This window comes from Scyliorhinus canicula, chromosome 9, assembly GCF_902713615.1.
Source record: "Scyliorhinus canicula chromosome 9, sScyCan1.1, whole genome shotgun sequence".
Taxonomy (NCBI): Eukaryota; Metazoa; Chordata; class Chondrichthyes; order Carcharhiniformes; family Scyliorhinidae; genus Scyliorhinus; species Scyliorhinus canicula.
Window position 1 is genome coordinate 134,046,061 of NC_052154.1, and position 16,012 is coordinate 134,062,072.

The window sequence follows — 16,012 nt, forward strand, 5'->3', positions numbered from 1 at the left end:
CTCACAGCGACCCGGGTTCAATTCCGTCCTTGGGTGACTGTGTGGAGTTTGCACTTTTTACCCGTGCCTGCATGGGTTTCCTCCGAGTGCTCCGGTTTCCTCCCACAGTCCAAAGATGCGCAGTTTAGGTAGATTGGCCATGATAAAATTCTCCCTTTGTATCCAGTGATGTACAGGTTAGGTGGGGTGACGGGTGAGTGTGCCTAGGTAGGGTGTTCTTTCAGACTTGATGGATTGAAAGGCCTCCTTCGGCACTGTAGAGATTCTATGATTCTATGATGCTCAGTGATAAAGGAAAGTTAAGGACTGTGGGACTGTTGGTGACTGGGGAGCTTTGGTGGAGGTTACTGGTAACTTTAGTTGTTTCATCACAGAGAGCTGGGCAGTAAGCCACTGTCCATGCTGTAGCCTCCCTTCCACTTATTGTTCCTCCACCTCCTCGTGCTCATCATCCTCAGCTTCTCATCTGATAGGTGGTGCTGAGGGCTGTCCCCTCAGAATGACCAGGTTGAATCATGAATCATGATGCCTGTTCAGCTGACAGGGCCAGCCCAAGGCACCGGCAACTCGGGCAGTCGCCCGGGGCGCCATGTGTTAGGGGGCGCCAGAGACTCGGGTCCCGCGCATGCGCAGTTGGGCCGGTGCCAACCAGCGCATGCGCGGTGGCCGCCCTCCCCCAGGGCTGCCCCCTCAGCCCGCCCCCCCCTTCCGTCCGCCCTCGGGCCCGCCCCCCGCCTCGGGCCCGCCCCCTCCATGCCTCGGGCCCGCCCCCTCCCCGCCTCGGGCCCGCCCCCCCCCCCGCCTCGGGCTCGGCCCCCCCGCCTTGCCCCCCCCATCCGCCTCGGCCCCGCCCCCGCCCCCATCGGCCCCGCCCCCGCCGGCCCCTCGGCCCCCCCCCCCCTGAAGGGCGCCGAAGTTCAGCTTGCCCGGGGCGCCAGCAACCCTAGGGCCGGCGCTGTCAGCTGAGTACTGCAAGACCCCTCCAGAGTAGTTCAAACAGTGGCTTTGTTGCCTGAGGGTGTCCACAATAATGTTCCTTGTGACACCGTGCCTCTCATTGTATGCCTGCTGTGGACGGGGTGATTAAAATATAAATAGCACAGGCCAGTGGCGGAATGGCCAGGGTGTCAGCTTGCCCGCTGGCAAGTGGGCCTCTGATGAAGTTGGCCCCCTATATCAAATAAAAATGCAATAAAGAAACAAACACAGACAACTGTTTTAGTAATAAAAAGGAATAAGAAAAAAAAGAGAACAGGACACAAATAAGCAGTGCATGAAAAGGAACGAAGCAGGGGAGGTAGTGGAAGGATGTGGAATAGGGGGGCCCGGGTCGGGCATAATTAAGGAAATTCCATGTTTTCAGCAAGAGTGTGTGAATTTAAAGATAAAGTTACAATTCGTGATTTGAGATGGTCGGCAACTTCAAAGGATATCAAGCAGTAGTCTTGGTTCAGCCGGTACATCGGTCCAGAGCCCGGAGAGCCAAGAAGGGGCCCGTGAATCTCTGAAGGGCCCTTAAAAATTATAATTAATTAGATAAATAAATCTCCAACTTCTTTCCTGAGATTTGTATTCTAACTTAATAAAATATAATTGTTTTTAAAAAGAGCAAAACCAAATAAAAATGCAATAAAGAAACAAACAAATAATCACTCAGTGTATGAAGGAACGAAGCAGTGTTAAACGGATGTGAAAAGGAGTGGAGGGGGGGTTGGGGGGGGGGGGGCTGTTTCACCTGGGTTGGACATAGTTGGAAATCCACGTTTTCAGCAAGAGTGTGTGAATTTAAAGATAAAGTTACAGTTCGTGATTTGAGATGGTCGGCAACTTGAAAGGATATCAAGCAGTACATAGGGTCGTGAGGTCACCGAAAAGGAGAAGCGGTACCTTTGACCGTGAATCATGAGGTCAAAGATATTGAAGTGATAAGCCATGATCGGTAAACTCAAAGGGTTGCGACTTGTAACACTACACTAGTATCAAACTGGACATGTTAACTTTGGTCGTGGGACCATTCTTAATGTCTTACTATAGTCGGACCAAACTTCTAAGTTTCAACAGTTGTCTCAGTTGCTTGCTGGTGTGAACACTGGACAGTGGATTCTCTCCTCTTCTGAAGCTGCATAGGCCACAGTAGTATTGACTAATGAACATAGCCTATTGAAGTGTAAGTAAGTTACTTTATATTTTTTATCAAGTAGGGATTTATCTGGCGTTCCGTCAAGTTATTCTTGCAATCATCAATATTCATTTTTCCCAATGTGGGCTATTTTTAAATAAGTTTTTATTTCAGGAATATTACCTCTACCAGCATGGGAAAGAAAAAGCATAAATCTGGGTCACTAAAACGCAAAGAACAAAAAGAAGCAGAAAGGAAGGAATCAGCCAAGCGATGCAGGCCTATTACAGAGTTTATAATACCACAAGCACAATCCATATCAATATCCAATTCTGCAACAAATAATCAAGAAGTAAGAAACAATGCTCACGGTGATGATGCAATGACATGTGAGTTACAAGAACAGAGAAGAGCTACTTTGAATGTAGAGACAAATACAAGTGCATCCATTACTAATCAACCCAGGCCCAATATTTCTTCTGGCTTCCTTGTTCCGGTATCTGTACTGCTTGTAGTTGCAACATCTGAACACATAGCTTCAACTAGTGGCAGGGAATCAGATATTCCTTCAAGCATAAATGACTTGGTTTCTGAAGCACATCCTATAAATGAACCTACGCAAGAAAATGAAAGATCAATTACTGGAATCTTCCAATATCCATCACGAGCAAAGCTAAAACAGTTTTTTGCTGAACATTCACTTCAGCCACTTGATGATCTGCCATTTGATGCTCGTTTGTATGAGAGGAAAATTATGAATGACTCAGTCCCAAGAAAATGGCTAACATATAACAAAAAAAATAGATGCTTATATTGTTCATACTGCTTAGCTTTTGAGTTTCCCAACACTTGTAATCCATCACCCTTTGTACGTGGCTTTAGTGACTACAGGCGTATTAGCCAGAGCTTGACTTTACATGAATCGACAACAACACATGTCAGAAATGCTCAGCAATATATCAGTGTGGTTAATGATGGCACCTTAGATAAATTTTTTGCAGCATCACTAATTAAAAGTAAAGAAGAAGTATTGAAGCAGAGAAGTATTGTCATGAGGATTATAGACCTCATAAAGATGTTAGGCAAGCAAGCACTTCGTTTTTGAGGTCACAGAAATGAATCAGCCTACACTCTAGATAACGAGGTTCTGAATCATGGCAATTTTTTAGCTACAGTTCAGTTGATGGCAAAATGTGACCCCATTATGGCAGCTCACGTTTCTGCAGTGCAAAACAAGTCTAAACAAAGAATCAAACGATTAGAGCAACAAGGAAAGGCTCAAAGTAAAGGCCGTGGTGGACTTGTTACATACCTGAGTAAAACAACTATAAACATGTTAATCAAAATTATGAAGAATATGATACAAGAAAGAATTAGTCATGAAGTTTCTCAAGCAAAATATTATTCTATTCAGGTTGATTCAACACAAGATAATTCATCCATCGATCAGTTTAGCATTATTTTTCGGTATATGCTTAAAGGTATTATCTGTGAGCGACTACTTTCAGTTGTGCCAAGTAATGATGGGACAGGACAGGGACTTTTTGATCTTTTGATTGAAACATTACAGCATCTTAAAATTGACCCCCAAAAATGTTTATCTGATAGCACAGATGGCGCTGGAAGCTACCATGGCCAGTATAATGGTTTACAAAGTAAAATTGCTGATGTGGCTGATCAACATGTTCATATATGGTGCTATGCCCATGTCTTGAATTTGGTGATAACTGAAACAACAAAATGTTGTGTGCCTGCAGTTTCTTTTTTCAATTTGCTCCAGAATATAGCAACTTTTGTGAAAGCATCATACAAGAGAATGGCTGTATGGATAGAAGTTGTTGGAAAACATCTAGAACAAGAAAAAATGAAACGATTAAAGCTAATTGGTGAGACCAGATGGTCAGGAAAATCCAATGCAGCAACAACTATATTTGGACGTTTTGATGATGCCGCTGCCAGTACTTTCGTAAATCTATTGACATGCTTATCAATGATACAAGATTCAGAAAAGTTCGATGCAAAAACAAAACATGAAGCAAATGTTTTACTTCAAAGTCTTCTAAAGTTTGAAACCATATTGACAGCATTTACTTACTTGTATATATTTGAAACTACAACCCCGTTATCAAGTTATCTACAGACAAGTGGTTTAGATATGTTTACTGCATGGAGTTTGGTAGATTCAGCTACAACAAAGTTGAAGGAACAGACAAGAACATTTGATAACGTTCACAGCAAGGCTTTGGAATTTGTAAATGAATGTAATGACAGGATTTCACAGATGAATATGGATGAAAATCAAACATTGGAAATTGATGCGTTGGAAACAGCATTGCGAGTTAAGAGACAGAGTAAGAAGAAAAGAATGGCAGATGAGCTTATTGATGATGAAAGAAATTCCTCAGATTCTCTAGCTGATTTTCGAGTAAATGTGTTTAACCTAATAATGGATCGCATTGTCCAGTCACTAGAATCACGCTTTGTACAACACAAACAGTTGTATAAAGATTTGTCCTGCTTGGACCCAGCAAAGTTTAAAACTATTGCAGAGAAGGGCCTTGAAGATGAAGCATTGGAAGGTATTATTAAGCTGTTTCCACAAATCAGTAATATTGGAATTGTTTTCTTTTGCTTCAAACTTTGATGTATTAAAGCTATTGCTTAATGATGGTGAGAATATGGATTCCAGTTGCAACAATTGTAAAATTTGCAGCACTTGCCCATCGTGTGTACTAAAAATTCTGGCATCCAACAGACTTCATGACAAGGCATATGATAACCTTTATGAACTTTATAAAGTCATCTGCACACTATCAGTTACTCAAGTCCAATGTGAGAGCACATTTTCAAAGCTAAAGATCATAAAGACAAGGTTAAGAAATTCGCTGTCTGAGGAGAATTTGGAATCAGACATGTTGCTATCCATTGAAAAGGAATTGTTAGATGAATTGGATGCAGAAGCAATTATTGGCAGATTCGCACAATCATCTAGCGAACACAAACGATTGCTCTTAATATAGTGGACTGCATGCAATGCTCTATTGTGCTTTTGAACTATCTGTTAATGTGTAAATTGTGCAGTAAACTATTTAAAAATATCAACCAATTACTTAAAATTTAAAAAAAAAATTCAATTATAACATTCTATATTTACATTTGGTATCTACTGCCAGTAATATGTACAGTACATGTACACTGTAATTACTAAGAAATACACATTTTTTCCACAAAAATTTTAATTGTACCCTTTTGTCCATATGTATTTTTTGAAAATTTTATTTATTCATTATGAAAATTAAATGATAGCATTGTAGTTGTGGGTGGGCCCCCTTTGTCTCCTGGCAACCAATATTTTTAGACCCAGTCCGCCACTGGCACAGGCGACAGCTACAGAATGAAGAAATCCTGCTCAGATACCAGATGTTCACTGCATGATGTGCTTGCTGCCTGTGATCGCACACCATCCGAGGGAGTGGAAACCCATTTTGTTCACGAATATGGTAGTTGACATTAGACTTGCACAGATAACCTTCATGCAATCAGTGGTACACCAGACCATGGGGAAGCCTGTAATCCGAGCAAATGTTTGTGCTCGTTCTGCCTACATGCCTCTGACAAGAAAGAATGAGATGAATCTCCCTTTCATGTGTATGGACAGATTGAATAACCTTCCTTATGCAGCAGTACACTACAGTCTGCAAGTTGTCGCGTGTTTCTCCAGCAGTAACCTGAAAGGAATGTATAAGTGTATAAGCTTACTGCGTTAAGTAATGACTAAAATCATAAAATTGGAGTGGACCGCTCATTTCTCTGGCAATATTTATTTTTCTGTTGTAATTTTGATTCATAGAAGAGCCATGGTCGTGCTGACAATGCTGTCCTCACCCTGTTTTAAGGTTGCAGTTGTGGCCGAAGCAGTTGGCAGGTTTTACTCATGATGGGTTCAGTGAAGACATCTCAACCCTGGTTGTCATTCAAGGTAAGGAAAGTGCTCCTGAAGTACCCCGTGTTGATTTGGCCTCCTATTGCTCCCGCTTCTATCAACTCTTCATTTTCTGTGTGGCCTCTCTTCATTCTCGCAGAAGATAATCTATCAGGCCACCCATATTTTGATAGATAGTTTTTTGAAGAATAAAGGGATTAAGGGTTATGGTGTTCGGGCCGGAAAGTGGAGCTGAGTCCACAAAGGATCAGCCATGATCTAATTGAATGGCGGAGCAGGCTCGAGGGGCCAGATGGCCTACTCCTGCTCCTAGTTCTTATGTTCTTATGTTCTTATATCTGGAAGCAGCTTGTTTCAGCATAAGATTTTAAATGAACGGAAGTATAAATCAGTGCTGGCTAGACCACTCCCTTTAGAGTATTTAACATTTCGGCAGGCATAAGAAGCTCCAAAAGTGCACACAATGGCTCCAGCAGCCAGAAGAACTGATCATTCAAGTAACCTGTAAGTAGATCATGATCCCTTTAAATCCTGCATGTTGTTTAATGTCTTGTTGAGTTGTTTCAGGATAACACAGCATGTAGCTATAGTGTGCTGTCTAAAAATGGCAGTGCTGGCATTAAATCATCACAGCACATAGATTGACGTCATCATCTATCTGCTCTGCAAGCTGCTGGTGACGATTAGGTGCGTATGTGCAAGCCTCTTTACCACGGTGACATCTGTTGCATGCGCCATTGGAAACGTGCACTTATGGATCACAACCATTTTTGTGCAATGATCAGACTATGAAGAAACAGATACTACCGAGCCAATGTCTCTGCCTTTGTTTCAAATGAAAGCCATTTTTATTTTTTATTTTGATTACATTTGAGAGCTTAATGTGCCGAACTAAGGTTTCAACTGTTCAATTGGAATGGTTCCACACAGATTAGCATGTGGTTGTCACTGGACACTTGACTGATCACTTACTGCATATTGTCAGCTGGAATATAGGGACTTGTTTCCTGAGTCAGTAGCTCTTTGAACAGCTGAGCTTTTATTATTTTTTTGCTGACATAGCATCATAAATAACTTCCCCCCCCCCCCCCCCATACAAATCCCCGACTTCTCATCTTAAATTATTGAAAGAAATGCTGTTGGATATTCACCTTTCACTGCATGGGTGAACTGAAAGGGGACGAAGATCAACAAAGAGTTTTGTTTGATCTTTTGATCTAAAAAGTAATTTATTTTTAAATTTCAGTTGAATTTCCCTCACCCCGAAGCTCTGATTCACAATTTAGAGGAAGGAAGAACTATTTTAGAAAAAAGAGTTCATGTTTCAGGTTGATGACCTTTCATCAGTTCTGAGGAAGGGTCAACGACCTGCCAAATCCGCTGAGTCTTTCCAATATTTGCTGATTTTTATTTCTGATTTTCAGCGTGTGCAGTATTTTCCTGTTTGTCATGAATCAGGGAATACACTACTGCTAGTTTAGCATCAGGTGATGTGTAGTGATGTCAGAAGAGTGGTTGCACAGGCTTTGGGCCGATCATCATCTTTATTGTATGAGCAACGCCCTTAATAAACCTCACACTGTGTTTTACTCCAGAGTGTGGGTACCTCCATACCTTTTCTCTTTGTGACAACATTTTTGTGGAACGTTTTTTAGGTTTTCTTTACAATAAGGAACTTCACTAAATCCTAAAACGGCGATTGCTGTGAGATAGAGTGATCTATGAGGAACAGAATGAAGCGTATCATTCCTTTCATAGAGAGATATATGTGTTCTCCAGAAGAAACATATAGAAGAGGAAAAAGGTTATATTATGTGGAGATAACATTCACACAAATCATTTGGGACAAATGTCTTGTTTCTGTAGTGCAGGTGATACAACATCTACAATGTGAGATTGTTAAATGTTGAAGCTGGCAAAACGTTTTTAGAAATTCAGATAGATTTAGATAATTCATATAATTTTACACCTATAGTTCTCAGATTGTCAATTGATTAGGACAAAGGATTGATGCTCAAATGAGTCAAAAATTGCTTTGTGTGTAGGAAAACACAGTTTGAAATCACATGTTCTGAACAGCAACAATTTGCAGTTATATAGTGCCTTTAACATGGGAAAGCATCTTGATGAAGAGGGACACGCTGAGAGATAATGGATAGATTTATATTTAGATTTATTGCCACGTATACTGAGGTACAGTGAAAAGTATTGTTGTGCGTACAGTCCAGGCAGACCGTTCCATACATGAAAAACAGGGCATACGATAAATACACAATGCAAATACATAGACACGGGTGAAGCATAAGGTGTATAGTGCCACAACAGTAGAAATATGCACGGAGGGATCAGTTCAATCCATAAGAAGACCATTCAGGAGTCTGGTAACAGTGGGGAAGAAGCTGTTTTTGAATCTGTTGGTGCGTGTTCTGAGACTTTTGTATCTTCTGCCGATGGAAGAGGTTGGAAGAGAGAATAACCCGGGTTCGGGGTGGGGGGGGGGGGGAGGGGTGGTGTCTTTGATTATGCTGCCTGCTTTCCCAAGGCAGCGGGAGGTGTAGATAATGGATAGGAGGTGGGTTTGCATGATGGACTGGGCTGTGTTCACGACTCTCTGTAGTTTCTTATGGTCTTGGGCCAAGCAGTTGCCATACCAAGCTGTGATGTAGCCAGATAGGATGCTTTCTATGGTGCATCTGTAAAAATTGGTAAGAGTAATGTGGACATGCCAGATTTCCTTAGTTTCCTGAGAAAGCAGAGAGGCTGTTGTGCTTTCTTGGTCGTAGCATTGTGTGGGTAGACCAGGACAGATTGTTGGTGATGTTTACACCGAGGACTTTGAAGCTGTCAACCATCTCCACCACGGTACCACTGATGCAGACAGGAACTTGGATGACACTTTGCTTCCTGAAGTCGATGACCAGCTCCTTAGTTTTGCTGACATTGAGGAAGAGATTGTTGTCGTTGAACCATGCCACTAGATTCTCCATCTCCCTCGTGTACTCTGACTCATCGTTGTTTAAGATACAACCCACTACAGTCATGTCATCAGCAAATTAATAGCTGGAGTTGGAGCCAAACCTTGCCACACTGTTGTGTGTGTGTATAGGGAGTACAGTAGGGGGCTAAGTATGGAGCCTTGCGGGGCCCCAACATTGAGGACTATCATAGAAGAGGTGTCATTGTTTATCCTTACTTATCGTGGTCTATGGGTCAGGAGGTCGAGGATCCAGTTTTAGAGGGAGGTGCCAAGTCCCACATTTTGGAGTTGAGCTTGGCTGAGATTATGGTGTTGAAGGCGGATTCAGTCTTTAAGAGAGCTTTGGATCTGGACCATCGACACATGAAGCACTCAAACAACATTACCCAATGGAGGTCCTGCAAGAACTTTGCTTTCACTGAAATCAGTGTCACCTCATTGGTAAAGTGCCTCAAAACCTCCTGATACTGTCTTGGCAGCGTGTCATGGTTAGGATCATGTGTAAATAATGTTTAAGGTATGAGACAGCCACAATAACAAGAGGTAGCAGTAGATGTAGGGTATAATGTAGGGCATTCTTTTCCTAGAGATTCCTCCTGTTATTTCTGTTCTATGGTGATTAACATTGGTAACTGTCCTCTCCAAGAGAGAATATTAGGTGTGTTACAGGTCAACCAAATGGTTTTCTAAGAGTAAGTGTGATGACTGGAATATTTTAGGAATATTGGATTCTAAGTGATGGACAATCTAAGGTTAGAAGCCAGGGATTAGTGTGTGTTGAATGCAGTCGTCATGTTTTTAAAAAATAATTCTGTTTTGCAGGGTCTGGGTGCTTTTAGCATCCAGAAGGTGAAATTGACAAAGGAATGTGTTTTTCAATCTGGGCTATTGACCATGGTTTGACTGGGAAAGTCTGGGGAGTTAATGTGCTTTTGCAGCCCGCAGAGATAATTTGTTTTTCAGCTTGGAGAGATGAGGTCATTGCTGGGTGGAACCAAGGAAGGCAGAGGGACATTTTGAAAAGCTTTAGAGAGGCAGTTTTGTGGATACATTTTGGAGAGAGGAGTTGAATTCTGCCTGACGCCCACAGTATTCTCCCACAGTAAGATAGATTGAGAGCTGTATGATTCTTTTCTTGTTGTTTAATGGGAAATTGAGTAGTAATGTTTAAGAGGTAAGCTGTTCTTTTGGGTGTGAGGTTAAAATTAGATTCATAGTTAAGTTTTGTTTGAAAAATAACCAAGCCCTATTTCTTCATGCAATCACTCCTGGAGCGAATCATTCTTTCCGCAGACTTACAAGTAATCTAAAATATTGGTGTTTTGGTCCAGTATTCTAGCCACTGTTGGAGTCTGGTCTGGGGTCAGCTAAATGATCATTAACAGCTCCTACTGAAAGTACAGAAAGAATGAAATCCCTAAGTTGAAACTGATTATTTTGTCATGCTGAGTGCTCCGTAAATTATCAACATCAACAAGTACCTTTCAATGCTCAGAAACTGCAGCTTCTAAATACACCGAGCAATGCCCAACCACAAGGGTCCTGCCAAATAGTACTCCCAGTGTAACCTTTCACCTTTCTGATCTCGTTCCAGCAATAGGCTGCCACATAGGCTTAGTTTAGCATAGCAAATTGCAAAATAACAGCTTGGATTTATAGAGCGTATTTATTATAATAACATGTCCCATGGCATTATGAAGCAGAGGTTGATGCTGAGCCACATACGGAGGTATTAAGGCAGATAGTCAAAAGCTTTCACAAAGAGTTAGGTTTTAAGAATTGTCAGGAGGAAAGCGAGGTAGAGATTTAGGGAGGGAATTCCATTGCTTAGGGCCAAGGCAGCTGACCGAATGGCCACCGATGGTGGAGAGGTTCAAATTGGGGATGTTAGAGGCCAGAATTAGAGGAATGCAACTATCTCAGATGGTTGTAGGGCTCGAGGAGATGACAAAAAATAAACAGGGGAAAGGCCATGAAAGGGTTTCAAAACAAGGATGAGAATTTTAAGACTGAGTTGTTGCTTAACCAGCAGCTAATGTAGGTCAGCAGTGCAGAGGTGAATGGGGTTTGGTAGGAGTTTGGACAACTGCGGCGGTGCTTTGAATGATCTTTAGCTTAAAGAGGTTAGAATAGGGGTGCCTTACAATATCTGGATCTGTTCTGGCAGGAGTTCTCGGATGTAACGTCTGAGATTCTAGGGGTAAGGGTAGTCCCGAGTCCGGAGGTGGCGATAATTTGTGTGTCGGAAGATCCAGGAGTCCGATGTAGTGGCCTTTGCCTTCCTGATAACCTGGGGTCAGATCTTGCTGTGCTGGTGTGACTCGGAGCCGCCAAAGGCGGGGGTGTGGGTCAGTGACCTGGCATCTGGAGAAGGTCAAGTTTGCCTTGGGAGTGATGGAGAAGGGGTGCACCCGGAGGTGAAACCGTTTATTGATTTCTTCCTCGTGAATTGGGAATTAGCGGGGGGAGGGGTGTTTGGGTGGTTGGGTGGGGGGGATATGGGGGTATAATTAAGAGGGTGGGATGAGTTGTGGGTTTGGTATCGGGGATGTTGTGGGCCTGTGTTCTTTGTTCCTGTGGATTTGTGGTCTTCTGATATTTTTATGTAGAAATGCAAAATGCCTCTAATAAAATATATTTCAAAAAAAGAATAGCTGAGTCTGGAAGTAAAATGGGGTGGCAGTTTGATCAGCAAATGAGTCGAGGCAGGCGGATTTGGGCAATGTCAAAGGTGGAACTAGGTGGACGTAGTTATCGTGTTTCGAAACATCTCTGAGGGTGGCTGGTTCAGTTGCCAAGGAAAGGGATGGTATTGTTAGCCTGGGAACAGCATCTGTAGCAGAGAGTGACAACAATGCCAATATTTAATTCGAAGACATTTCTGGTCATTCATTACTGGATGTCAAAGAAGCTGTCTAAGAAACTGATAGCCAAGTTCGGCATGCATGAGTATGACCTCAACCGGGACCTTGGATTCATGGCTCATTACATTTACCCCGCTTTCCCCCTCCCCCCTCCCCACCATCTGGCCTGGGCTTGTGACAATTCACACCTCTTTAACTGTGATTATCCCTCTCTCCAGTCGCTCCGTCTGAACATAACATAAGAACATAAGAAGTAGGAGCAGGAGTAGGCCATCTGGCCCCTCGAGCCTGCTCCACCATTCAATGAGATCATGGCTGATCTTTTGTGGACTCGGCTCCACTTTCCGGCCCAAACACCATAACCCTTAATCCCTTTATTCTTCAAAAAACTATCTATCTTTACCTTAAAAACATTTAATGAAGGAGCCTCAACTGCTTCAATGGGCAAGGAATTCCATAGATTCACAACCCTTTGGGTGAAGAAGTTCCTCCTAAACTCAGTCCTAAATTCACTTAACCTATCCAAATCCCTGGACCTGTAAAGACTTAATTACAAGCAAAGACTCACATTCAAAGTATCATCTTGCATCATTGACTTTATCTATGTATGAGTTTGTGGAACCCACCTCTTCATTTACCTGAGGAAGGAGCAGTGCTCCGAAAGCTAGTGACTCCAAACAAACCTGTTGGACTTTAACCTGGTGTTGTAAGACTTCTTACTGTGTCCACCCCAGTCCAACGCCAGCATCTCCACATCATAATAAGCTAATGATAGTGGAGGAGTTGAGAGAGGTGGTGGTAAGGTAGAACTAGATGTATATGTTGCTACGCCACCCTGGGCAAGTGTGCAGCCAATTCTCGCACCACATGCCCTGGAGTGACAACGCAAGTGAATTAACCAATAATTCCTATAGAAATCCCCAAACCTTTGGCTCTTGGTTCACCAATAATCACAGTCACCAGGTTTGTAAGTTGAAACACAATTAATGTTTATTTATAATTAGAATTTTGCCAATTCTATGATTGTTGCCATGACACAGACTGTGTTTCTTGCATTTCTTTCAAATTTTAATGATGTGGAGATGCCGGCGTTGGACTGTGGTGAGCACAGTAAGAAGTCTTACAACACCAGGTTTGTTTCAAATCACTAGCTTTCGGATCACTGCTCCTTCCTCAGGTGAATGAAGTGTGTTCCAGAAACATATATATAGACAAAGTCAAAGGTGCAAGACAATACTTTTAATGCGAGCATTTGCAGGTAATTAAGTCTTTACAGATCCAGAGAGAGGGGTAATCCCAGGTTCAAGATGTATGAATTGTCTCAAGCCAGGACAGTTGGTAGGATTTCGCAAGCCCAGGCCAGATGCTGGGGGGTGAATGTAATGCGACATGAATCCAAGATCCTGGTTGAGGCCGTACTCATGTTTGCGGAACTTGGCTATAAGTTTCTGCTCGGTGATTCTGCGTTGTCACACATCCTGAAGACCACCTTGGAGAACGCTGACCCGGAGATCAGAGGCTGAATGCCCTTGACTGCTGAAGTGTTCCTCAATGGAAGGGAACATTCTTGCCTAGCGATTGTCGCGCGATGTCCGTTCATCTGTTGTCGCAGCGTCTGCATGGTCTCGTCAATGTACAAGGCTTTGGGACATCCTTTCCTGCAGGTATGAGGAAGGCAACGTTGGCCGAGTCGCATGAGTATGTACCGCGTACCTGGTGGGTGGTGTTCTCACGCATAATGGTGGTACCCATGTCGCTGATCTGGCACGTCTTGCGGAGATTGCCATGGCAGGGTTGTGTGGTGTCATGGTCACTGTTCTGAAGGCTGGGTAGTTTGCTGCAAACAATGGTTTATTTGAGGTTGCGCGGTTGTTTGAAGATAAGTAGTGGGGGTGTGGGGATTACCTTGGCAAGATGTCCGTCTTCATTGATAACGTGCTGAAGGCTGTGAAAAAGATGTCATAGTTTCTCCGCTCCGGGGAAATATTGGACGATGAAGGGTACTCTGTCGGTTGTGTCCCGTGTTTGTCTTCTGAGTAGGCCGGTGCAGTTTTTTGCTGTGGCGCATTGGAACTGTCGATCGATGAGTCGAGCGCCATATCCCGTTCGTACGAGGGCATCTTTCAGCGTCTGTAGATGTCTCTTATGCTCCTCCTCATCTGAGCAGATCCTGTGTATACGGAGGGCTTGTCCATAGGAGATGGCTTCTTTAATGTGTTTAGGGTGGAAGCTGGAGCAGTGGAGCATCGCGAGGTTATCCGTGGGCTTGCAGTAAAGCAAAGTGCTGGGGTGACCGTCCTTGATGGAGATGAGTGTGTCCAAGAATGCAACCGATTTTGGAGAGTAGTCCATGGTGAGTCTGATGGTGAGATGGAACTTATTGATGTAATTGTGTCATCGTTTCAGTGATTATTCGCCGTAAGTCCAAAGGAAAAAAATGTCACCGATGTATCTGGTGTTTAACATCGGTATAAGGTCCTGTGCGGTGCGGAGGTCTTGTTCATACTTGTGTATGAAGATGCTGGCATATTGAGGTGCGAATTTAGTCCCCATGGCTGTTCCATGTGTCTGGATGAAGAACTTGTTGTCGAAGGTGAAGACGTTGTGATCCAGAATGAAGCGGATCAGTTGCAGACTTGCGTCTGGAGATTGGTAGTTGTCAATATTTAATCAAATTTTAATGTTGCGCAATTATTCATTATCCTCACCTCTTAGCTCTAGCTGGTTCCTCTATTTTTAATTCACCCACCAGTTCGACTAGCTTGCTTTAGCAAAGATCTTTTAAATAAACTGGAGTTAAGTCATCTAAAGAAAACCCTTAGCAGTGTCCAAAGCCATCATGTTATACCACGACAAACCCGATGTCTTTAAAAAAAATTTATACTGCAACCCACATCGCCCGTCTACCATTCCAGAAATCCCTGACTCAAACCCCTGATTTATGTTACAACACCCTGGTGTTAGAATGTTGTTGTAAAACCTTTTGTCTGCCCTGTGTTCCTTTTTTTTAACCCAGTACTGCTGCCTGATTGATCTACAGTCCTCTGGTTAGCTGCTATAACATTACTGCACCTTTAGGAATTTCTGGTAAACTACAGATTTCAAGCAGAGCTCGAACACCCTTGTCTTAATGGACCAGAGCAAGAAACCTCTTTAGGTTCTGTGGCAGAACTTGTGATGTCAATTTGATAGACTGGACAAGAAGCCAATTGGTGTATGTAGAATTCTCGGCCATATCCTATTGTTGTCTGTGATTCATGGAGCCCATCAGAAACTTTCAGGAATGAAGGTCTTCTGCAGAGTTCCATTTTTTGGTCAGTTGTGAGATGGTTTCTGCCAGGTCGCAGCTGGAAGGGACTCTCTCTGCTGCTCGCTCTCTTCCTTGGCCAGGTGATATTTAAAACCTCCAAGCCTGTTCTCTGAAGGCTCTCCTAGTGAGAAGGCAGACAGTACTCATGTTTGTGCAAGGTTTCTGGAGTAAGAAAAACTCACCCGGTAGGTAACCTTTTGATCCTCCCTCTGGAAATCTGGGAAGAGCTCAAATTGAGGCTTAAATTGAGCATATTCCTTAAAGTACAGACGGAGTTTGTGCGCTGAGTTCAGACAAAGGGAATAAAACCTGTGTTTACTCCGGAAGGTTGTAGTAATCTCACAGGGAGGCAAATGCTGCTGGTAGAAGAGCAGAGGTGCAGTGATCTGAATGTCCGTTCACAGTACCATCTGGTGGTTGCCGATTGGAATCACACTGACCTGAATATCACTGTACCTGGCTCCATTCGGTCGCGGAAAGACGGAACTGCGCTGACCTGAAAACCCTTGAGCAAATCCATTTTCAGAGGCTATAACCACTGCAGTGAAGGCTCATCTCAAATCTACAATGAATCCCCATTTTATAATTCCCCACCAACCATTACCTTGTGTCTTTCTTGTGTGTGTCTGGGTAGAGAGCGAGACGGGTTTTTTGGTTTAGGTAGACTGGTAGATTATTGTTTTTTAGCTCTTCACAGTATGAGTGTGCATTAAAGTCTCTGGAATACAACATGTATCTGCATTTTGTTTGCAGCCCACCAGTATCTCTTACCCGCAGGCGTTTCCAGGAGAGGCCTCTG